The sequence below is a fragment of the Eschscholzia californica genome, unplaced genomic scaffold (assembly GCF_041429995.1).
Source record: "Eschscholzia californica isolate CP2 unplaced genomic scaffold, dmEscCali1.0.p SCAF_3, whole genome shotgun sequence".
In the NCBI taxonomy this organism is placed as follows: Eukaryota; Viridiplantae; Streptophyta; class Magnoliopsida; order Ranunculales; family Papaveraceae; genus Eschscholzia; species Eschscholzia californica.
The window spans coordinates 26,429,351-26,455,340 of record NW_028238420.1 but is presented as its reverse complement, the minus strand read 5'-3'; the positions used below and the strand labels follow the sequence as shown (position 1 = coordinate 26,455,340).

Sequence of the window (25,990 nt, the reverse complement as noted above, 5' to 3'; positions counted from 1 at the left end):
CTTAAAATGATCAAGAGAACAAAGTTTTCATTTTCGATGTATATGCACTCATAAGTTGTATTTCAAAAGAAAATAGTTTGCCACATATAATATTTTCTTCGACTATTATTCTCATATATATATATATATATATATATCTTTTCGATCCAAAACAAGTGATTTCGAAACTTCCCATTAAAAGAAATAAGATTTACGCGAAATTTCGTTAATAGTTTAAACAACAAAAATTTAAGAAAAAGTTACCATTTAAAGTTTATAATGTATGTGATCATTGGTAATTTGGGATCAAAAAAATTATTTGAATATAGGATGTAACCTAAAGAAATGGGTAAAATTTGACTTAGTAAAAAAAAAGTGTCAAAATAAAATGTGGTTAAAAAATAGGGGCCATAAATTGAGACCAAAAGTGATAATAGATAAGGTAAGGGGCTAACATGGAATTAGTTCAAGAAATAAGAAAAAACTTAAAACTGAGGGAGGAGGGACTTGAACCCATGATGTGTAGAGTGTTAAGCAAGTGACCAAACCACCCTGCATCATTCTTGAATGTTCATGAAATAACTAGTACGAGTCTGATTATTCATGACTCAGACTCTAAATTTATAGAAGCTCACACTTCCATTGCGAGGAGCCGAAATAGCGAAGAAGGTGAGGCTATAGCTATACTGAATGGCCTGGTTTGGGCGGTTGAACATAACTATAAACATATTATCATTGAAAGTGATAATATCAATATCATCCAGAACATCAAAAACAGTAAACATGTAGTGCATTGGCAATCCTGCATTCACATTCAGAAAATTAATGAAATCAAACGTAAGTTAGACAGGGTCACATTCAATTTCTCTTGCAGGAAATTTAATGTTGCGGCGGATAAGCTCGCTAAGAGGGCTCGAAAGAAGCATAAATCAGAATCTTGGAGTAGAATTCCGTATTTTATTTCGAAGTTATATTGTAATGACACTCTTATTACTTAATAATAGTTTACCCTTTAAAAAAAAAAAAAAAAATGTTTCGGCCCCTGGCTGCAGCTAGGGGCTGCCTCCCCATAGCTCCTCCCTTGCGGGTGATACAAGTCAAGACACATCCTTAGGTTTAATCCACGTGTCACATAAACGAAGTAATCCGTTGGATTTGCATGGACACGCAACCTAGACTAATAGTCCTGAATGGTGACCAATACTGTACCAAAATTTTTCACTTGACGTTCTAGATTCATGCCACGTGTACAGAGAGATCCATGTTGACCTTTAGTCAACTGATTTTGACCCCACTTTGCCTAGCTCTATCTTTAGCATCCGGACTCCGATTTCACTTATACTTTCCCCGTTAGGTTCGTCTTGAACTCTAGTTTATCCGAGTACCAATGTTGACCAAAATTATCATAATCAACAAATGACCAATATGCCCCTAGCATGTCTTTCTCGTGGTTTTTATCTGTTTATCGAACTGAACTCCGTAAAAGACACCTGAGAAAGAGAAACACATAATTCATCAGAGTAACTGTCCGAAATGGACTAACTAATCCGAATTAAGAGATTCAGATGAGACATTTTCATGTCTCATCATCGGGGGAGATGATGAAAAGACATAGAAGAGAGAACTAAGAATGCAAAGGCACAAGGGTGTATGTTAGGTGGCCCTTCTTTTCTACTTTTGAGTCTCTTTCTCTTAGTGCCCCACAGATTGCGACAACATAAGGGTATTCGGACTGTGCCTAATCCGTGATGTTCAAGGCCAACATAGATTAGGCACAGTCCAAGTCCCCTTCGACTACCCCAATCTGTGGGCCAAATCTAATCAATTATATCTGGGTGTGGGTTTAATTTTTTCTTAGGTTTAGAGAGTTAAACATGTGAATAGTATACGGGTTTTCATCAGTTTTTTTTACTGTGGCAGTAATTAAAGTGGACAAATTTGGAGATTAAATCTTTTGTGGTTTCAGTTGAAGGACTTTTAAGACTCACGTTGAGTTCCAATCTAGGTTTTGAGAGAGAGGATGAAAGTCGATTAATAGATCGTTGAAGATTAACGAAAAAGATGAAGGTTGATGAAGATTGACAGAGAAGATGAATGTTGAAAAGAGACATAAACAAATATAAAAAAAAATGTAAAAACAAGTAGAGTTATTTCTTTTTGACCCCCCTACTTTGTGACCAGCTTCTTTTATGGCCATTTGTTTTTGATAAATTTAAATTTGTCCTCCTTTTTTTTTAATTCCGTCAGTCAACTTTAATGGTTAATGATGAGTTCGTTAGAACTCACTTATTTGTCGTCAACTTTTGTTTGTTACTTGTTAACTTTTGATAAAATTAAACGAGTTAATTGAGTTTTGCAGAATAACCCAAATATATGGAGCAGTCAGTATTCGTGTGAAAAGTCATGTGCAACTGTATAAAATGGTCGTCTTGGTTAGAAGTTGTTCTAAACTGAAGAAATGTAATAGGAGGCGCTTTCCAGTGAGATAGAGTATAAAGGATCGAAAAAAGAAATAAAAAGGGACTCAACAAGAAGTTAGTGGCTTAAATAGATAATGATCTCATACCCTTGTTTAATTCGGTCAAACTGTCAACAGTTGGTAGCCCAAGTGGTTCCAAGGTGTTGACATAAACTCAAGAAAGCCCTGGAGGTCCCAGGTTCAAATCCCAGAGAAGGTGGAATCTTTGGTTATTTGAATTGGGATTATTAGGGTGTAAATAATGTTGTTGGGCTTTAGGCCATGTCTAGTTGGGCTATAGGCCCGGTCTTGTTAGTGTTTGAGTGGGCGGTTATCGAGCTTATCACATCTATGAGGTATCAAGTGCCAAATGTAACGACATATGTAGATCGTAGTCGACTTCCAAAAAAAAAAAAAATTCGATCAAACTTAGGGATGACCAGTTGACCACCATCCAATTTTGCATGGCCACAAACGGGATTGGCTGGTACGGAAACAATGATATCTTGCTTGATTTAAAGGGTGGGGTCCACCATTACCTTAGGAAACAAATCAAATTTCCTATTTCACTGAAGCATTTTGACGGAAAGAGAATATATACAATTTGGTTACCAATGCTAGCTTATCATGGATATGGGCAATTTAGGAATTTGATCAACTTAGGGTTGTCATCACCTATCGACTTGGGAAGCAATAAAAGGAGGCTTTTGTGTAAACAACGAGGGGGGATTCTTTTGGAACAAAAAACAGTAGCCAAGCAACTAAGTTGTGGGGGGAGAATCCAGGACGCTGCCAGGACTTGAAGGATTACATTAAGAGGCAGCCGGTGGGGAACAATGTACAACAACCAGAGAACAAAGGATTGGGTACAAGGAGATTAGAAGAAAGAAGAAAAATATCTTTGGTGAATTCTTTCTCTACTCTATTTCTTTTAGTCTCTTGTATTTGATTTATTAATTGTAAACATGAGTTTTTAATCTTTCAACTAGAGAGAAGGGTGAAACCTATGAGGATGCTTTTAGAAACATGTTAATAAATTAACCAAAGATTTCATTGGTCTTAATGTTATGATTTACCATTGATAGTTAGTTATGTTTAAATTAATTCTTCATTGTTCATGCTTCCTGATTTGATATGCTATGCTTAGATTAAATTCTTTGATAGTCTATACTTATTAGTTGATGAGTAATAGTTGGATGATTTTATATTTCATAGCAATGGTGAATAGATAAGTAGTTAATATTGTTACAACGGAAATATTTTCCGGACTTTAGATAGTTCATATCCTAAAGTCCGAGTAATATAAAAATTTCTATTAATTTATTAAATGTCTTTCTAAGGGTTTCATAGGTGGATTCAAAATCTCTAGGTTTTCCCCCACATTGATTTTCTTGTATTGTTATTATTTGTCTTCGTTCTAACATTTTATCATTTTATCTCACCGATCAAACTTTGAAGAAAATCCGTATCAGTTCTAAGTTTCAGAACAGGTTTAACTAGTCTCTGCGGATCGACCCCGGTCTTACCGGGAAATTACTACTTGACCATCGTGCACTTGCGGTATAGACCTATTTAGGGTAACCTTTTAGGCCCATCAGTTAACATGTTTGTTACCAAAATTACCCTTCAAATAAATTCAAAATTAGCCCCCTTTTAGATATGGTCTTATTCCCAAATAATTTCAATTGTTTTATTAGAACTAACTTAGGGGCCAAAATGACAATATAGCTTAAAAATTTTACAAGCATCAGTACCACATCTCTCTGTCTCTTCCATTTCATCAGGGGCGGCCCAGGCCCAAAGCAGCCAAAGCGACTGCTTTGGGCCTCACTTTTCGAAGGACCCCCAAAAACGAGTTGATTAAAGGCATCCCTGAGAAATAGAAAAGAAATGATTAAAAAGCCCATCCAAATACTCAAACCTAGTTTAAACGTGGCCCAAACACGGTACTTGTTTTCACTGCAAGCTACAAAGGAGACAACAAATTAAAATTTGGGGCCCATGAAAACATTTAAAAACTAATTATTACTTTTATCCTATCAGGCCAAAAGACTCTCAAACCTTGTACTTTTTTCCATCTTTCTTTCTAAATTGGTAAATTAATATATATTTACTTCTCCATCTCTATTCTTTTTTATCCCTCTATTTTTTTTATTTTTTTTTTACAAATATCTCTCTAAACTCTACAAGCAGGCAATGAGTTTTTTCTCTTTTACTTTGTTTTCTCTTATATTTATGATGGTAAAATTATATTCTTTTCTTTTCTAATTTTTTTTATTTATCATATTTGATACATTTTTCTTTTAAAAGAATCAATTTATATCCTATTGTTGAATAATATTGATTTTATTAATTTTAAAATGAAGTTTCAATAAAAAAAACTTATATTCTTTGATTCTCTCATCTTGGGATCTCCAACCCAAGAAATAAATATTTGTAGACATAATTTAATAGGTAAGTTTGTAAGTGTTTTATTCGATTTTTAATTGTACACCTTTTTATTACATTGGGTAATTTATAAAAATGTACTAGTCAAATAGATGATATGAGTTTGATTTAATTATAACTTTTCTATTGTTGGCACAAATTCTCGTATAATACTAGGAACGCATAATTAGTAATTGTGCATCCCAAAAAGTAAGAGTTGGATTTGGAATGCGAAATTAGTAATTTTGCGTCTCAAAAAACAAGAAGAATGTTTTGAAACATATTTCGTTCATCTCTATACGAAAATTTGGTCTTCTTATATAGTACTATAGTTCATGTTTGTGATTTTTAGTGATCTTTTTCATACCCATTTATATGTACAACAAAAATTAACTTTTTTTTATAGCTAATATAGAAAGGCCCTCAAAAATTTGTTCGCTTTAGGCCCCCCAACTACTTGGGCCGCTCCTGCATTTCAATACCTTCATCTCGCCACCTCATCATTTTCTCTGGCAAAGGTTGCCAATCGACCAAATTTTTCGTAAGCTTTAAACAAAAAAAAAAATCTTTTAACAAAAGGGGGGGCGGGGGGGGGGGGGGGGGGGGGGATCAAATTAATTCTAACAAAGTTGAAATGATTGAGAATGAGCCCATATCTAAAAGGGAGTTAATTTTGAACTTATACGATTATTTTATAAGAAGAAATTTGGTAACAAAATGATCTATCAGGACATCTATAATATGACTCAACGACAGTTATGAAAGCTGTAAATAACCGTCCTACCTTTGGTAACGTTTCCTCTCCTCGAGGTGGTCTTTTTAAAGAATTGTATGCAAGGGTATGCACAAAAAAAGGTGTGTGGTTAAAATTTCCCTTGCAAAGGTCATTAAAACAATATACTTATTGACTTTTTATTTTGTATATAGGGCGTTTGTAGAGACTAGAGCCTAGTAAGTCTAAAACGACACGGGAGTGCCGGTAGAGATTAACACTTAGTAAAACTACAAAAATACATTATGGTTGTGGATGAGTCTCGCGCCAACTGAGCTATATAATACGTTATGCTATAAAACGACATATACTACTAATGTTCTATTCTTCACCACCACTCAAAATGGGTCACCCGATGGGACTGCACCCCTCACCCACGCCCTAACCACAGAAGAGATAAGTGATAAGACCTTTTATTGGTAGACTTAAGGCACCATAGTTATATCTTATTTAGTCTCACAACCATCAATAACAATTATTAACATCGTTTTGTTCTTCCTCTTTACCTTTCTTTATGACGTAAGAGTGATTAATGTGGTATTCTCTGATATCTAAATTACAATTAGTTTTTCATTGAAAAAGAATTATTAAACAATCTTTATTTTGAGGTAAGCTTTAATATAATCATTATCTACTTAAATGTTTAATTTTTTAAATACAAAAATATAAAAATGTTTATATGATTTATTGTATTTTAATAATGTTTAGTTAATATATTAAATGCTTATTAGAAAGTTTTTTATATAAAAAAAATTAAATACAGTTTTTTGACAAATTTTTATTCAAAAGAACCTTTTTAATAAATGTTTATTTATAAATGTATATATTAATAACTTTTTTTAATAAATGTTTATTTAATAATATATTACTATGATATTGATAATATATTTTTATTTATGAGATCATTCAATATTGAAGAACATGGTTAAATCCGTGGTTACTTTCATTATGTCCGATTATGTTTGCATTATATCCATGTATTTTGTTAATTTTCGTTACTGTTAGGTTTTAGATTTTGATTGATTAAATCTCTGTTTTCATTATTTTGATCTAAATTTTTTGATTTAGATAAAGATTTTCGTACCATTCAATTACAATAGAATATAGATTATAAATCATTTAAGAAACATTATATATATTTTATAACATAACTCATATTATTTGAAACAATAAAAAGTGTTTATAATCTTCAACTGTACTCTTTCGAACCCCCATTGCGAGTACGACTTTTTAAAACTTTTTCTGATCCATAAGATGAAATATTAATATAATCATCAGCCGTAGTTGATACTACCATGTTAGAAGACAAACATAAGAGTGTGACATGCTGTGTATATATTAAAAGAATGATAGTCGTCCCCTCCAGTGAACGTTCATCATCTATCATTGGAGGGGACGACTATCATTATCTACTTAGGTATAACGATGTTTATATAATTTATTGTATTTTAATAATGTTTAGTTAATAAATGCTAATCTATTAAATGCTTATTAGTAAAGTTTTTTTATATAAAAAATTTTAAATTAAGTTTTTTTGACAACTGTTTATTCCATAAAGTTTTTTAAATAAATTTTATTTATAAATGTGTATATTAATAACTTTTTTAATAAATGTTTATTTAATAATATATTACTATGATATTGACAATAAATTTTATTTATGAGATCGTTCAAGATTGAAGAACAAAACAGTCAAAAATGGTACTTTGATATCCAAATTACAATTAGTTTTCATTGAAAAACAATTATTAAACAATGTTTATTTGGGTTAAGTTTTAATATAATCATGATCTACTTAAATGTTTAATTTGATAAATATAAAAATATTTATATGATTTATTGTAGTTTAATAATATTTAGTTAATAAATGTTAATCTATTAAATGCTTACTAGTAAAGTTATTTATATAAAAAATTAAATAAAGTTCTTTTGACAAATGCTTATTCTATGACTTTTTTTTAATAAATGTTTATTTATAAATGTGTATAAATTTTTTTAATAAATATTTGTTTACTAAGATATTAAATAATAAATGTTTATTTATGAGATCGTTTAAGATTGAAGAACAAAACAGTCAATAATGGTAGTCGATTAAGTCTGAGTGTTAGAGAGAGAGAAAATGATTTAAATGATCAATTTTGGTTTCGCCAGGATGTTGGCTGAAAACTCAAAAACATTATGGTGACACACCTTAATCGCATTTAGGCTAAACATATAGTGTCAGTGTCCTCCTCATCTAACGTCTACCAATTAATTGGTGGTCCCCTAAAGAGATAATGCTACAATTATTGATTTATTTCACTTATCACTTACCAAAATTGTAAACTTATTAGTTATTACGATGTAAAATATAAAATTTGTAGATTCTTTGGGTGGTACTTATGTACTTTTTTAATGTATTTTTTTTGTGGTGGAACTTTTCTTCTCAAGTAGTTTTACACTTCCTAATTTATTTTAGTTTTAGGCATCTCATATTTTTTTGTCGCATTAGATTGTTAATCTATTTTATTTTCCACTAAAATTCTAAATTCCTATATTTAGAAATTTCAATTCTTAAATTAAATTTCGTACACGTGTCGAAAATGTTGATTACGAATTTTTATTTTCAAATAAGAATTACATTATATTTTCTTTACATGATGATCTATTTCGCTATTTTACTAGAGAACTCGACAAATTTTTCTCATCTGAGAAGAAATTTTTTTATCTCTTATTAGTCATAAATTGTAATTTGTAAAAGAAAATTACCATCTAATTTGACCTACAGATCATAAGAAAAGAAACATCAAAATACTATTTACATTGATGACCCATACAAACTATTCCCTCTGCCCCAAATTAAGAATCCCATATTAGAAGTCCAACTTATTTTCATATTTTTTTTCTTCTTCCATGTTTACCCTTATTTATTTAATAACTTTTCTTCAGGTAATTCAAAGATTACAATTTTCATTCTAGAAATACATGTAATTGTTTATTGCCAATTTAATTTCTCACTTGGTTGCAACTAAATTCGTAGTTGGTGAGTCAATCAAATTTGGCCATTAAAAATTTAGAGTAATTAGATTAATCTAAAAAAATGAATTTGTTTCTTGGAAAAGCCAATTTTTGTATTGGAAAGTGTCAAATGTCTTAATTAACTTAATTAATGCACCATATGTTGGAAATATTAAAGAAAGGGTATTTATGGAAAAGTAATGGATTTTATATGATATATTAGGAATGAGACTCTTAATTTGGGACATCTAAAAAAGGAATAGTGGACTCTTAATTTGGGACATCTAAAAAAGGAATAGTGGACTCTTGAACAAACTCAATGATTTGTGGAGTTTTTAGAGTTTCGGTCGATCGATTTTTCGAAAAGAGAGAAAGAGAGATTTTGTTTCTGTTTTTTTAAAGTTAGAGAGAGAAAGTAAAAAGTTTTTTTGAGGGGAAGATGAGGAGTTCTAAGGGTCATTTATATTATCCTAGTCATCCTCATTTATTTTGTCCCAGTCACCTAAACAAGTCCTGTTTTGTTATATAGATTAGTATTTGCTTTAATTTATTCATTGTCCTAAATAGTATTAATTTCTTTTTATTTTCAATTCGGTAATTTTTATCCACTGAACTTTATCTATTCCGAACTTCATTTTTTATCCATTGAACTTCATTGTCATTTTGCTTTCTTTCTTTATTCTTACATTTGTTAATATTAGTATTTTTCCCTACCAATATTAAAAATTTCTTTAAGTCTGTGATAACTAATGTGAAACTCTTTTTTCATATGAAATTTGAAGCAAGTGACTGAACTTATATAACTTTCAACTTAGTTCAATATAGAACTTTGGTTTGCTAAACAAACAACTGTGCCACGTTTTGGTTTTACACTCTACCGGGAGAAATTGAACGAAGTGCGGAGACATAAATAAATAAAGGGTTATTTCCCTAATGGCCCCCAACTTTGTGACCAGCTTCCCGCCTTACGCCCTACTTTATGAGAAATACCCATATGACAACCTTCCGTTATAACACCGTCACTCTCTCTCCTCCATCATGTTTTCTCTCTCTGCCAACTCACGCCACATCATCTGTTATGCCACCTCATCACCTTCTCCGGTAGAGGTCGCCGGCCGGCCAAATTTCTTGTCAGCGACCTTCAAACTAATTTTTTTTTTCTCTCTCTAAAATTACTCCGGCGAAGGGTGACCTTCGCCGGAGTGGTCTGTTCTTGAAGAACAGACTTTGGTCTGTTCATTGAAGAACGAACATATCTCGGTCTGTTCTTGAAGAACAGACCACTCCGGCGACGGTCTCCCTTCGCCGGAGTAATTTTAGAGAAAGAGGGAGAAATTTTTTATTTTTTTTTATTTTAGTTTGAAGGTCGCCGGCCGGAAATTTGGCCGGCCGGCGACCTCTGCCGGAGAAGGTGATGAGGTGGCGTAACAGATGATGTGGCGTGAGTTGGGAGAGAGAGAAAACATGATGGAGGAGAGAGAGTAACGGTGTTATAACGGAAGGGGGCCATATGGGTATTTCTCGTAAAGTAGAGGGCCAGGCGGGAAGCTGGTCACAAAGTTGGGGGCCATTAGGGAAATAACCCATAAATAAATAAGATATACCTAATAATATTTGTGTATGTCTCTGTAAATAGTTTATGAAGAATTTTTTATTGATGAAACTAGACACGGAATGATGCATAAATCAAGAACTATACGAAATAATTTTAAATTTAGGACTTGAAATAACATACAATCTTCAAACCAAATTAGTGAATATAATACATTTATCTAGAAACAGGGCCAACCCATCATGAATAAATGGAATATAAGAATACCAACGTAGTGTAATATACCTTTGTAGTTGCTATTATATAATGCGCCTAATGAGTTTCGCCGTGCCGGAGGCACGGGCTATACCTAGTTCATGTCTAAAGACGTAGCTCTTTTAATTCTAAAATGATATTAAATCCATTTTAAAAGAAATAAAGGTGTATTCAAGCAAAAAGTAGTTTCCTGACTCATAAACCTTGATGTGAAACAAGAATCGGTAAGCCTCTAAAGAACATTTTCAAAGAAAATTTGTGGAGTTTATCTTTCAACCACACAGTATTATTTACAAATTCTTCTGTAGTTATCCATTCTTCTTCCTCTGCACAATAGGTCCTCATTTTTTCTTCCTCTTCTTCCAACCCTTCTTCTCTGATCAAATTTACTAACCCAACACTGAAACCATAAAAATCATAAAGCTTTTCTTGATTCCACAATAAGTCTTCCAAGGTCTTCAGGACTTCTCAAGATGTAAAGTAATTTAAATTTTCTACAACCACAAAGACAACATAAAATAATTCAAATTTTGTAGAGATCTGAAATCTTTTTGGGAGGAATTTCATACAGTAAACCTATGTCAAGTATTTCCATTATACTCCAACAAATATGTGATCAAAAACAAAAATTTGAGAAATGATGGAACCAATCATAGGAAGCTACAAAAGTAAAGTGGAAGAAAATCTAAAGTAAAATTTTACCCCTTCCTATTTTCTAGTTGGATCAAATTAAACAAACTCAAAGTAATCTTTTTCGAGTGGATTTAGGCCATTCATAAAAAGAAAATGTAACTTTATTTAAAAAATTAATAGAGCGAGAGAAAGAGAGAGTTGTGTAGGTGTCACCAAATATTCAAACACAAAACCAAAAGAAGGATAAAAACAGACATTAAAATGTAATACTTGAAGTTGATGCATAATGGCATAACCATGTCGAGGTACAATAGAAGCGTAGTACTGAAACTGGATCAATTAATCTTTATACTTCAAAAGCAAGAACGCTGAAACTGCGACTCAGATAAACCATTATAATGAGCATGAAACTAAGAAGTATTAGAACATTATAGTCCAGAATTAAATGTTAAATAATCTAGAGCAGTAAATTACAAATGTTCGAGAAGACACTCACCGTGAGAAATGCGTCTTCAGCAAAGTGTCATAGAGTGGACACTACTGAACCTTTAATGACAACTTCTTTCCGTACTTGGTCAACAACTTGAATAAGATACTCCATCTAACCTAACCATCATAAAATTTGATTTAGTCACAAGTTAAAAACAAGATCCTGCAAGTAGGGGATGTAAACTTTCATATTAGTGCCAGAAAACAATGCAAGTTTGTAAAAGAAACTTTCTCCCTCCTGGACATCTAGTTTGTTACGTGAAACAGTTGTAAGCCAAACTCCACAAATTCCCCTACTTCTTCAAGAGAAAATTCACTTTTCACCTTCATGAAACTGAATTGGAAAATCTAAGAGTAGATACATTTCAGAATGCCCTGAAAGAATATTTTCTTTCATAAAGAAAGCTCTATGACTTGTTGGTCTTGGTATATTACAACAATTGAAAATATGTCACAAAACATTTTTAACACAATAACAAAGTAGGTACCACTTTCAAAAAAAAAAAAAAAAAAAATTAGGTACCAAAATATATTTTCGTAAACTTATGTTGCGAGGTGACTACAACTTTAGGGTCATTCCCTTAAACATTGACCACTTCGATTGTTCTTAGTTATTTTAACAACTGTAAACCTCTGTTTAAGCTACTGTTGACCCTTTAACATCATTATGGGTTTCAGTGTCCTTACTTAAGAAGTACACACATGAAGATGATTAAGGACTGGCTTAGTTAACATTCTGAGATCATTCCTCATAAAGCCTTTTTCATAATTCACAAGGGTATATAGATTAACGGAAGTGCAACGATAGATGGAACTTGAGATTAAAAATCTTAAGAACAAACAATCGCTTTAAGCAGAAGCTTTTGTTCATCTAGGTCTTCGACATTGGTTTGAATCAGAAAATATCTGAAGCACCTTGTTTTCTAGTTTAAATCCGAGTTAGACAACAACACTTGAGAAATTAAAATATAAGTGATAAACATACCTTCACGCACTTTTTTTTGTTGAAATACCTTTACGTACTTAGCATTATAAACAGTCACCAATCATTAAAAGTGCCCCAACCAAATTTAATATGAAATTGTTAAGGAAACTCCAACGGAACCTGATAAAATATAGCAGTACAAAAAAATATCATTTCTCTTAGACGTTTGGTCGAACACATACATAGCAGCTTCTAAGTTAAGAAAATTGATCCCTGTAAAGATGGAGATGGAGATGGAGATGAAGATGAAATAAGAGAAGTTAAAGGTTTTATAGAGAGGGTGAGTTTCATCTTTTGTATATGAAGATGAAATGGAGAGTAATGAACAAAACGGAAGGAACAAATGTTGATTAATGAGAGCAATAAAGTTCACGAAAACTGAACATAAACATGGGGAAGAGGCGTTGAGAGTTTTTGGGTGGTGGAAGAACGTAGAAGAGATTTCCTAACCTCTGGCCATGATTCATAATCAATTTCTGCCATAGTGTCATGGTTCATAATCAATTTCCTAACCTCTGTCACGATTCATAATCAATTTCCTAACCTCTCTATCATGAATCGTAATAAATTTCTGCCATGATCATAATCAATTTCTATCGTCAATTTTGTAACGTCCCTCACTGGCGCCTCAAGACTCAAGATGAAGAAGAGTCTGTCTTCCGTGATAAGGTGCGTATCTTGCCTTCCCGATTAAGGGATCAAGGGTTTCGTTCACTTACTTCCATTAAATGGGTTAATAAATTCGTTAGTTTTAAGGTAGGTAATAGATCAAGTGGACTCTAACGTATCAAAATCGCGACGAACGACTAGATTTGTTTTTCGGTTGGTCCCAGTCAGCAAAAAGCTTTGCGTTTTATATAATAGATTTTTCAAAATAACCACAATCACACTGTTATGATTTATCGGTTTTAAACGAGAACATCTCCCGGAATTGGGATAGTTCATTATCCGAAATTCTGAGTTATAAAAAGAGAATTGATGTGAAATCTAGTGAACCTAAATACTTGGCTAATTAGATTAAATTAAAACTCGCAAGTGCACGATCCGTATGTGAATATGGCAAGTATTACGAGGTCGATCCCACGGAGATTTGTTTGGAATTAAACCTAAACCTAAAAGTAACTAACAAACTAGGAAAGTGGACAATTGATTTTAGATAAGATATTTGGAAAACTAAAAATTGAAACTTAGTAAACAAACTAAAGTTGTGATGAAAAACTATAAGTTGGTAAATCTAGGATATTGGAATTCACCACTAACAATCATATTCAAATCTAATATCTAATTCAAATTATTATCCCTCTTTTGATAACTCAAAAATTGTTAGAAATCAATCTTCAATTTTCGGAAAATAAGACAATTAAACACTTTAACAATGATCAAAACCCATAACCCACTTCACTTAAAATATCATGCAATTAAGAACCAAGTTGTTAGTTTATAAGACTAACCGAAGTACGATTAATTATAAACCTTTAAGCACATTAACTAGAGATAATAAAATAAATATGATATTAGAATTCAAATACTCATTTAGGGTTTCATCCTCTATCCTAGTGGAAGAGTTAGAAACCCATGGATATTAAATACATGGTTCAATTGATGATGAACAAGTAAAGGAAAAGATAAGAGAGAAAGATAAAACCGAATTGATATTTGATGAAGCCCTCGTCTTTCTCCAAAACTTGTCTTCGATGAAGCTCTTGAATCTCCCAAATTCTTGCACCCAAAGAAGCTAATTTATCTCTAATGTTGCTCCTCTAAACTTGCTCTTTTCACTAGTGTGTGGGGGTGTGTTTTTAATTGTATGGGTTAAACCCCTTTTATAATGTATAGATAACCAAATAATTAGAAGCCATAAGATGTGGGTTTAGGAAATTATTAAAAAAAATAGAAGAAACTGTAACCACCGCCTATAATCTTCTCAATAGGGTTCAAATTATTTAGAGTTTAAGAGGAGTCAAAATAGAACTAGTTCATCCAACCTCTGACTTTAGCAAACTAATAGAAGAAGATCAAAGTTCGAGACACTATTCAAGTACTAAAATTTTCTCACTAGTAATTTAAACTCAAAGTATCCGTTGCTAGCCAATATGAGCACCTTTTCAGTTCTGAGAAAACAAAACTTCAACCCCTTTCCTAATACATTTCGCCTCGACTTCAGCCTCACGGACATACACTCAGAAATAAAAATCACTCAGAATAGTTTACGCGCATGTGTGAGTATGAATATGGAAATGGACTCAACACATGATTTTAAGAAGGACTAAAATTTCAGAGGAACGATCTCATGGAAGGAATTCAACCACTTTACTAAGGATGGAGAAGCTCACTCATCTTCTCACCTGATCAACTATCTAACAATACCGTCCTAAACGTAACAGATATGATGTCGAAATGGAATTTTAGGTTTTCTGAGGATATAGACTCTTTGATATCATCGGACTTTTACTCCTTTGATTTTTTTTTTCATCTTCTTGTGGTTCTAACCCCCCCCCCCCCCCCTTTTTTTTTCTTTTCCTTTTTTTTTTAACCATCTTTTCATCGAAGATCTTTACTGCTTCTTCCTTTCCTTTATTGTTGTCTTCCTCTCAGAATTCTTTTGGAATAAGTGGTATGGTGATATGATTTGTTATCCTCTACTATGGTACTGTTAATCTAGTTTCTCAGACTACAAGAATAAGGTTTATTCGCATTCCTGATGACACCTTCAGTGGTTGAAGAATTTAAACTCACGAGATCAAATGAGTTTTCTAAACATTACGAGGTTGAGTAGCTCTTTATTCTACTCGGAGTTTATGCAGAAGAGATCACTCAAAGGACATTGAAAGGCTCAGAAATCCTCACTGGGTTAAGTCTCCACTAATGATTAGTCTAGTTCACTTAGTAGTGCTAACTTGTCACTTATGTAGTACTCATATGGCTAGGTAACAAATAACCTTAAGGCTCGAAATTCGTGACAAAATCTTTGGACAAGGATAGTATAACAACTAAGATCTAAAGCTATTAACAAGCTAAAAATCCTCAACTAGCCTCACATAATTCTATCGACTCAAAAATTTTGAAATTTTGAACCCTCTTGCATTTTGAAATAAGGGACAAATTTTTGTCCTCCCAGCCCCAAACTTAAACCGAACATTGTCCTCAATGTTCTAAAATTGAACAAAGAGAAATGTAAAAATAAATAAAAGGGTGAAAGGAAGGATATTACCAAATACCGGTGCCCCAAAACCTACCAAGTGTATGGGTTGCCTCCCAGCTAGCGCTAAGTTTATCGTCTTCAGCCAGACCATGATGACTCAAAGAAAAGAAAAGTTACTAGACCTACTGGATTCCGGGTTTAGTGACTCCCCATAAAATAGTAATCGAAAAATCTGAGGGTCAACCCAGAATGTGAAATATCCAATGAGGTCTAGTCTCACGTCTATGTAATGATATAAGAGTTTAAGTGAGACTCTCAGAGTGAATGAGCGATCCCCAAACTTAGATGATGCTAAGATCACTAAGTTTGACAAGACACTAAAGATGACTGACATTGGATAAAATGGATCCTCATAAACTTGAGAAATGGATAGAGAGATCGTGTTAGAATTGATAGGTATTTCCATGGGAGGGACACGAGTTTCCGAAACATATGGTGCAAAATAATCGAAGAGATTTTCAGGTTCACCTAGACCCATACTCAAACTAGGAGGTTTTAAAATAGGCTCATCAGGATGTTGCATTGAAATTTCCTCTAAGTTAGGTCCAAGATCCTCAGACTCAGACTTAGGTATTGATATAGACAAACCTTCTAAAATTTCTTTCATTATGATGTCGTCAGTGTCTCTAAAGAAATCTAAAGTTTCACTTAAGTCTAGTGACACATCACTCTCGTTTAAGATTTTAGCAAGCCATAATTCATCATCTTCATCCTCTGCTAGATTTCCATGTTGACTCAAGGGGATATTACCATGAATAAGATGAGAAGAACTCTCAATGTCAATATCTTCGGTCTATGAGACTTTGGTTCCAACTGTGGTGTTATAAAGAGAAATATCTTCCTCATACATCGAGTCTTCATCATCTAAAATAATAGGGTATGTCACATGATATGTATTTATAGTGTCTCTTGTCAAATCTTCTTCCTCTTTTAGAATGGGTGAACACTCTTTTATTCGGTAAAGATTGTGACTTGAAGCACTATAACTATAATCATTATCATATGGTGTGACATACTTTATATTCTCATGATATACCTCTCGGGGTTTTTCCATATGTCGATCAAACTTTATTGTGTTTTGAGAAAGAACGCTATGACTTTGTCCTAATAAAGTATGGGATGAAGGTTTATTGACTAGTAGTTCACTTTCAAGATGTGGTGCAGGACTTGACTCACTTGGGTCCCAACCTACTAAGAGTTTATTTGCGTTCTGAGTAAATTCTTCTGTACTCTTAGCTAACTCTATTGTAGTCCTAGCTAAATCCTTAAGACTTTGTTGTAATGAAAGTGAAATATGGGATGGATTACCATTGGTTAGCTCAAATTCCCGATGAGGTGACTGACACATATGTGGATCCCTAAACTCTTGACTGTAATGCATTTGTGAATAATTATTGAGATATTCTAATTGTGGTCCGTAACCTTCTTAAGGTTGGTAATGATCCCAATAATTGTTTACACCATAGCCATTAGCCATCGGATTTTCAAAATAATTTTGATTGTTAAAGCGTTGATAATTATTAGCATCTCTTAACTGAGGGACACAACCTTGTTGAGGTTGATGAAAATTCCAACGATTATCAACGTTATGACTTTCATAACAGGATCCATCAAAACTATTTTGACTTGTGATATTTTCTCCATATGATGATTCTAACTGTGAGAGTCTTTCCTGCAACTCTACTAACGTCAATCTCTCTTCCAATTCTCTCAAGCAGTCTGGAAGGAATCCTTCCATTAATGATTTTTTTTTCGAAAACCAAGGATTCGCTAGGAAGATCCTAAGGAAACAAGCACAATCAAGCTGACTCCACCAAGCAACCTAAACAGAATCTAGCAACAAGTTATTAGATGTAGATTTAGTGAATGGCTTGTCAGATTTACCTAGTAATCTAGACAACTCCTACTTCGCCACAACACTTGAACTATGACTGTTATAAGGGTTACTCGATCAAAGTAGACGGTAAACAATTCTCCAGGAAGACAGCCAACGATGAACGTTGTAACAACCGTCTTCCTTTGGCAAACGTTTCCTCTTCTCGAGGCGGCCTTTTTGACAAGAATTGCTCACACGCTTTCCTCTGAGAATGCTCAGATAAAAATCGAGTTCCCGAGTTGTTTATGAAGGTCCTATGAGCTCGATACCCTAGGGTCACTGTCTAAATCAGATTTTAATTATTAACGAGGCTTAGGATCGCGAATGTTGTTTCCTAAATGGGCAAGAGAACGGTGATGAAATCCGAACTCCTATCTTGTAATTGGGTTTTGTGCCCTTACTAAAATGCTTGCACTAAACAGTTCGGCAAAACAATGAGGCAAAAAAATTCACACAATTACCCACTTACAGGAGATTCATGGGTGATCAGAAAAATTACCTCCCGTTCTAGACGGGCGATGACCTTTGCAGATGACCCGGACCACTATTCCCTTAAGTGTTTGAATCCGAGACTTTTTTTTTTCTTTCTTGCTAAATCTGAAACAATCACAGATAACCAAAATTTAGAAAGCTCCTAAAAAAATCTAGAAATAAAATATTTTTGTGAATTTTTTTTTTAGAAAGCAAATAAATTCCTAAACTAACTAGTTTAGAATCAATTCAAAATTTAGAAACAATTCCTAGAAACAAATCCCCAGCAGCGGCGTCAAAAACTCGATGTGAAATCTAGTGAACCTAAATACTAGGCTAATTAGATTAAATTAAAACTCGCAAGTGCACGAACCGTATGTGAATATGGCAAGTATTACGAGGTCGATCCCACGGAGATTTGTTTGGAATTAAACCTAAACCTAAAATTAACTAACAAACTAGGAAAGTGGACAATTGATTTTAGAGAAGATATTTGGAAAACTAAAAATTGAAACTTAGTAAACAAAATAAAGTTGTGATGAAAAACTATAAGTTGGTAAATCTAGGATATTAGAATTCACCACTAACAATCATATTCAAATTATTATCCCTCTTTTGATAACTCAAAAATTGTTAGAAATCAATCTTCAATTTTCGGAAAATAAGACGATTAAACACTTTAACAATGATCAAAACCCATAACCCACTTCACTTAAAATATCATGCAATTAAGAACCAAGTTGTTAGTTTATTAGACTAACCGAAGTACGATTAATTATAAACCTTTAAGCACATTAACTAGAGATAATAAAATAAATATGATATTAGAATTCAAATACTCATTTAGGGTTTCATCCTCTATCCTAGTGGAAGAGTCCCATGGATATTAAATACATGGTTCAATTGATGATGAACAAGTAAAGGAAAAGATAAGAGAGAAGGATAAAACCGAATTGATATTTGATGAAGCCCTCGTCTTTCTCCAAAACTTGTCTTCGATGAAGCTCTTGAATCTCCCAAATTCTTGCACCCAAAGAAGCTAATTTATCTCTAATGATGCTCCTCTAAACTCGCTCTTTTCACTAGTGTGTGGGGGTGTGTTTTTAATTGTATGGGTTAAACCCCTTTTATAATGTATAGATAACCAAATAATTAGAAGCCATAAGATGTGGGGATTAGGAAACTATTAAAAACAATAGAAGAAACTGTAACCACCGCTTATAATCTTCTCAATAGTGGATGCTGACGTCATACTAACGTCATGCTGACGTCAGCATCTTTAATTTAATTCTCACGGGCAACAATTTCTGTTTAATTCTATTTTAGTCCCTCGAAATCCTAATTGGCCCCTATAATTTGGCTGACTGCAAAAATTCCTCTATATCAACTTTGAACTATTCCTTCAATCTTCCATACAATCCAAGACCAAATATATATTTTTGCCAACTTCGTCCAATTAATACCTTCCTTGCATTTTTGAGAATTCCTGCAAGAACCATGTAACTTTAAATATTTACCAAAATTTATACGTAAAGACTATAAAATAAAACCCCAAAAATAAAGTACTTTACATACTCATCAAGAAATAATCATTGTAAGTATTTATTCCAAAAAGTTATTTTATTGAGTGGATTCTAAAATCCTAGGCTTCTCCCTCGTTTATTCGTTTACCGTTATTATTTGTTTCAGTATTTTATTCTTTTATCACCAAAACCCCAATTTCAAACAAAACCGTGTTACTTCTAAGTATTAAAATAGGTTTCACTTAGTCTCCGTGGACGATCCCGGTCTTACCGTGTTATTACTTGACGCCCATATACTTGCGGGCGGTGACCTTTTAGGTGTACCCTTTTAGGCCCATCAATGGGTTTTCCTTATAGCCAAGAGTCGGCTAGCGACAATATCCTTCATTCCCTCCATAGTGGTTTCAATCAATTCAAGATTAACTACAACATGAATGGATGGGACAAGACGTTGGAGGAACTTCATCCAATGTTTCAGACATCAGAACAAAATGTGGAACATAAGAAAGAGGTTCTTATTGTTCAGAATGACAAAGGGTTCAAGAAAGGTGGAAAACTAAGAAGAAACCAATACCCAAAGGAAAAGGCAAACAAGTTGCTAATTTTAAGGACAAGGGACCTTCTGACACCAAGTGTTTCTACTGCGATGGCAAAGGACATTGGAAGAAAACTGCCCTAAGTTTCAGGAGGACAAGAAGAACAGAATAGTGCTTTTTGGTCCACGTATAGACAACTGACTGTTAATTTAACAAATACTGTAATATCCCATATCGGTATGAGATACCTAATGCTCTTATCATTGTGAATTAACAGGAACAACTGGGAACTGAATATTTGGCTAAAAGAGAAAAGATCCAAGAGGGAGTAGAAGCCACGCTTGCTAAGGATGCTGAAAGGGATCGAAGTCTTCTTTAGGCACTGGTCCAGATTATTTTATTTTTTAGTTGAACATCATCTTTGTATTAAGTATTATCGAGAATCGATAAAGAAGTTTAGTTTCTATATTGAGATGTCAAGAAAGTGCTGAATTAAAAATTTATACCGAAAGATTATAATCTTGATTATAACTGTGAAAGAGATACATCAACGCATCGAATGATCTGACATCATAAGATACATGTGACTCATAGAATAGAAACATCCTCAAAAGAGGATAAGGACAGAATGCCCAAAATAATAAAAAATGCTTCACGAAAGAAAATCGTTTCCTTCAAAAGAAGCAGTGAATCGATTGACAAGAAAGAAGAATCTTGACTCAAACACAGAAGTTGATCATTACTTCTAACATATCCAAATTGGAGCATCCAATAGGATAGAGTTGAAGTCTATGGATCAAGGATTGTCCTCCAAAACACTATGTCTAGACACAACTTCCCACACGAAACCAAATCTGTCTAAAAGCTAAGCCTATGTAAAACATTTACAAGGGTACAAAATTAGCTAGTCTGACGCAATTTCTTGAGAAGAAATTAGGGTCATTACACAACCGATCAGAGAACAAAGTGTTTGTTGCTCGTGATGGTATTCTTTTAATAATTAGTGCTTCGGTAGATTATCATAAGAATAAGTGGGAGAGCAATTACGAATCGAATTAGTTCGACCATGATGTAACATCCCATGTTTCTAAGGTTAGTTGAGGGACTATTTTACAATTGGATCAAGTCAAAAGAGGGGCCAAATCAGCAAAGAGGACAATTTAGGGGGTATTTTGCGAACAGGCCAAAACCAGGGACCAAACTGTAAATTCGACAGATTTAATTGAAGAAATAAAAATCTGATTTCCCTTATCTTTTATGACCGACTGAAGCTAGGGTTTTCAACTTTGGGCAAGAAAAATTTGATTTCCATGGAGCATTTCGTGAACGATTTGGCTACGGTTGCAGCGGAGGAAGACTAGTTCTTGTACCGCTAGGTAGGGGTTCTGAATCCTTTATCCAACATGGTTTTATAGATAATGAATATGTTAGATTCTATAGTTATATATGCGCCACTATAACTAGAGTTCAGGTAGCATGAAACTCGATTTATGTGATAAACTGAAATATGCTTGAAATGTTTTGATGCGATATGAGAAATGTTTTCGAACTGATTTTACGATGATTGTGAACTACTGGGGATTTTCTTGTATGTACCCGACTGCGGATTATGTCAACCTATGGGCATGTAGCCATTGAGGGTAGGATGACATGTAGACACGGGTGTGACCCGTGTGAGACCGGTGAGGTGGACGACACTAGTCATGAGACCTGTGGGAGTAGAGTGCTTCACTTGCTGGCCATTGGTGCTCGTGCCTCCAGTTCGAGGCTCAGGGACGTACTCCTGACCACTCGTCTGGGAGGTGACATTGATTGGGAATCCCTCTGCTTTGTGGCGATATGAATCTTGGTTGTTCCACTTCCGTGTTTGATAAGATAATAAATCGAATGAGAATGTGGTTTTGATATACGAATGAAACTGATTTTGAAAGATCGCATTAGATGCATGACAGGGTACCGAAGAGAATGAGGTTCAGGTCCTTCCATGGGTATTGGGGGACGGCTCTCTTATTCGAACTCGGTGATCAAAAACGTATTTAGATACTTAAGGTATATATGTATCATGAGGTAAACTCTTCAATGATTGCGGAGTCCCTTAGTGGGAGAGGGGCTTACCGGCTAGGGGTAAGTCTCTTTCTCGAGGAGACGTAGTGCATTAGCTAGTGCCATAAATGGGCTGGTACTATCTAACGCAGTCTAGGTTCTCCTGAGGAACTCTCCTCTTATTGGGAGCGCACCATGGGTGGGCAGCTAATCACTGCTATTGCTTGCTAGATTAAGGAAAACGTTTTCTATATAGTATATACAGTAACTGGTTTGATAACTCGTTTTGTCATGATGTTTACAACTTATTAAATGAACCTTTGAAAACGTGATGGGTTTTGGATTAGTCTTCTACCAGAATAACTCGTGTCGGTGAGTATTCTGACCCCCTACTAGTTGTTAGTGTGCAGGTGCTTTGTCGTAGCCTCGACGCGGAGTTGTATTCTAGCCGGTGATCTTGTTTGACGAGGCTAGAGGTGTTGCGTCGTTTTCTTTGGTTTTCGTTTATTGACTTCTCGGTATTTTAAAGTTATGTATATATTGCAGAAACCAAACTCTAATATGTATATACGTAACACTTAGAGTTGTTTATAGATTGTATCGTTGTTTATGAGGCTTTTATATTTTTGTGGTTCGGGTTTTGACCCGAAACTGAGTTGAGTTTGTTTAGCTTCCGCTCGATAGTTTATCTCTTTGTGTATGCGAATGTATGGTTTGCATGACAGGTTTACAGGTGCGACCGGTTCGATTTACAGAGGAGACTCTGTCGGATTTTTGTCTCGTCTGTGAGTTGCCGGGGCGTCACAGTTGGTATCAGAGCAGTTAGTTCTGGTGACCTATATCAGAGCAGTTAGTTCTGTTGTCCGATAAGTCTTGTATAGTGTAGGGCATTGACTGCTCTAGACTTTAGGGAAAGATAAAATTGCCCAAGATTAGGTGTCTAAAAGCTTCCAAGAAGTAATCTAGCATAGTTTTATGGAATTTGTGGTAAGAATTCATACTCTCTCTCTAGAAATCCGATTTTTGTATTTTGGGTTTTAATGGATTACTTTGCTTCGAATTTGTAGAAGTTTGTGAAGGATTGATCAAGGGAAAGCTATCCTAACTAGAATTCAATCGAATCAAGGTAAGAAATCAACCAATTCGATGATTTAATGCCAAATTCTTAATTCTAGGGTTTGTGATTTATGAAATTGGGGATTTTACTTTAATATGTATTGATGGTGAAATTGGTATTGAATTTAGTTAAGTTAGAGAGTATTAAACTCTTACATGAAGGATTGAAGAGTTGATTTAACTAGGGTTTGAAGAAAAACAAAACTTTGACTTACTTCGACTACTATACTGCTGGTACTGCTTTAGTGTTTACCTAGTCATAGAGGTTTCAAAAGCTTATAGAGTATTCTACTAACTTGTAGCTCGTCTCGAGCCGATTCCAGAATGGTATGGTAATAGCCGTTTCGAGTTCGGATGGGGGAGCTATGACCGTTAGAGTGAACAGCGCGCATTTGGGAACGACTGATGCACTGCTGTGTTTAGTTGGTTCGTTTCGAAGTTGTACACTGGGGATTTGGCCTAGACCTTAAGTAATGAAATTTTAGGATTCGATAATTGGGAAGTGAATTGGTATTTAAGAAATTTTAAAAGTTAATAGGGGTTAGAATATAGACCGAACAACAATTTTAGGGAACTGCACAATGCAGTCTGTTGTGATGCGTTTCTGTATTATTTGAGTACCCAGATGAAGTTTTACATAAGAGGTAAATCGTAGCTTAGGTTGTTAGCTTTCCGAAAAGGTATGGTACAGGGTATTTCGATCTCGGACGAAAGAATTATGATTGTTTTACCGAACTGTGTGCAGTTAGGAAAAATTCTGCTTTGTTGTTCGTATTTTTGCAAACTTCAAAGGCGATTCACTTGGATTTTGGGGAATACATCTAATGACTAAATGTTAAGGTTATAAGTCAGTTCAAACAGTGATTGATCGACCCCGATTGGGCATGGTTATGAAGTTAGAAGATGAATCGATATTCGGTTATAGTTGAACTCTTCGTGAGTTAGTGGTTTTGCTATTGTTTTAAAGATTTCATCGTTTTCTTTTAATTATTGTTTTTGTCGTATGAAGGTTCTTATCGAAGAACCTAATGTTTATCTCTTTTATTTATGGATTGTTAGAGGGGGGAGCCGGAGCTTATCGTTGACGATGATGCTACGGTTTCGGCGGAGCAGAAGTACCGCCAGGTAGAGGTTCTGAATCCATTTCTCAACATGGTTTTATAGATAATGAAATATTTTAGGTTCTACAGTTACATATGCGTCATTATAACTAGAGTGAGGGAGCATGAAACTCGATATTTAAGTGATGAATTGAAATATGCTTGAATTGTTTTGATGTGATGTGAGAAATGTTTTTCGAACTGTTTGCGAACTACTTGGGATTTTCTTGTATGTACCCGACTGCGGATTATGTCAACCTACGGGCACGTAGCCATTGAGGGTAGGATGACATGTGAACACGGGTGTGAACCGTGTGAGACCTGTGAGGTGGGCGACACTAGTCATGAGACCTGTGGGAGTAGAGTGCTTCACTTGCTGGCCATTGGTGCTCGTGCCTCTAGCTCGAGGCTCAGGGCCGTACACCCTGACCGCTCGTTGGGGAGGCGACATTGATTGGGATCTCTCTGCTTTGTGTGTGATGTGGCTATTGGTTGTCTCACTTCCGTGTTTGATAAGATAATGAATCGAATGTAATATGGTTTTGATATACGAAAGTAAATGGATTTTGAAAGATTGCATTAGATGCATGACAGGGTACCGAAGAGAGTAAGGTTCAGGTCCTACCATGGGTATTGGGGGACGACTCTATTACTCGAACTTGGTGATCTAAAACGTATTTAGATACTTAAGGTATATATGTATCATGAGGTAAACTCTTCAATGATTGCGGAGTCCCTTAGTGGGAGAGGGGCTTACCGGCTAGGGGTAAGTCTCTTTCTCGAGGAGACGTAGTGCATTAGCTAGTGCCATAAATGGGCTGGTACTATCTAACGCACTCTAGGTTCTCCTGAGGAACTCTCCTCTTATTGGGAGCGCACCATGGATGGGCAGCTAACCACTGCTATTGCTTGCTAGATTAAGGAAAACGATTTTGTATATAGTATATATGGTAACTGGTTTGATAACTCGTTTTGTCACAATGTTTACAACTTATTAAATGAACTTTTGAAAACGTGATGGGTTTTGGATTGGTCTTCTACCAGAATAACTCGTGTCGGTGAGTATTCTGACCCCCTACCAGTTGTTAGTGTGCAGGTGCTTTTTCGTAGCCTCGAGGCGGAGTTGTATTCCAGCCGGTGATCTTGTCTGACGAGGCTAGTGGAGTTATGTCGTTTTATATGGTTTTTTCGTTATTTTTAAGTCATGTATTTATTGCAGGAACAAACTCTAATATGTATATACGTAAAACTTAGAGTTGTTTATAAGTTGTATCATCGGTGTTTTATGAGGCGTTTGTATTTTTGTGGTTCGGGTTTCGACCCGAAACTGAGTTGGGTTTGTTTAGCTTCCGCTCGATAGTTTATTTTTGCGTATGCGAATGTGTGGTTTGCATGACAGGTTTTACAGGTGCGACCGATCGATTTACAGGGGAGACTCTGTCCGATTTTTGTCTCGTCTGTGAGTTGCCGGGGCGTGGTCGTGTCTATTTGTTTCTTTTGATTTTCGTTTCTTGTTTTGTTTTTCTTGCGAAAGGAAGACTCGGGATGGTGTAAGATTGTATATTTCCTTCATTGT

The 25,990-nt window shown here is 34.6% G+C and overlaps 2 long non-coding RNA genes across 3 annotated transcripts; both read left to right on the top strand.

The window, feature by feature from the left end:
• Positions 1-21,474: 21,474 nt before the first annotated feature.
• Positions 21,475-22,853, top strand: LOC147549239 (uncharacterized). Its single transcript, XR_015238636.1, has 2 exons — positions 21,475-21,531; positions 22,595-22,853. It is a non-coding gene; the product is annotated as an uncharacterized LOC147549239 (long non-coding RNA).
• A 289-nt stretch (positions 22,854-23,142) lies between these two features.
• On the top strand, positions 23,143-25,714 carry LOC147549238 (uncharacterized). Of its 2 annotated transcripts, none has more exons than XR_015238635.1 (4): positions 23,143-23,185; positions 23,269-23,324; positions 24,374-24,439; positions 25,497-25,714. It is a non-coding gene; the product is annotated as an uncharacterized LOC147549238 (long non-coding RNA). The 2 variants fall into 2 exon arrangements; XR_015238634.1 differs by having other exon boundaries at positions 23,266-23,324.
• Positions 25,715-25,990: the final 276 nt, after the last annotated feature.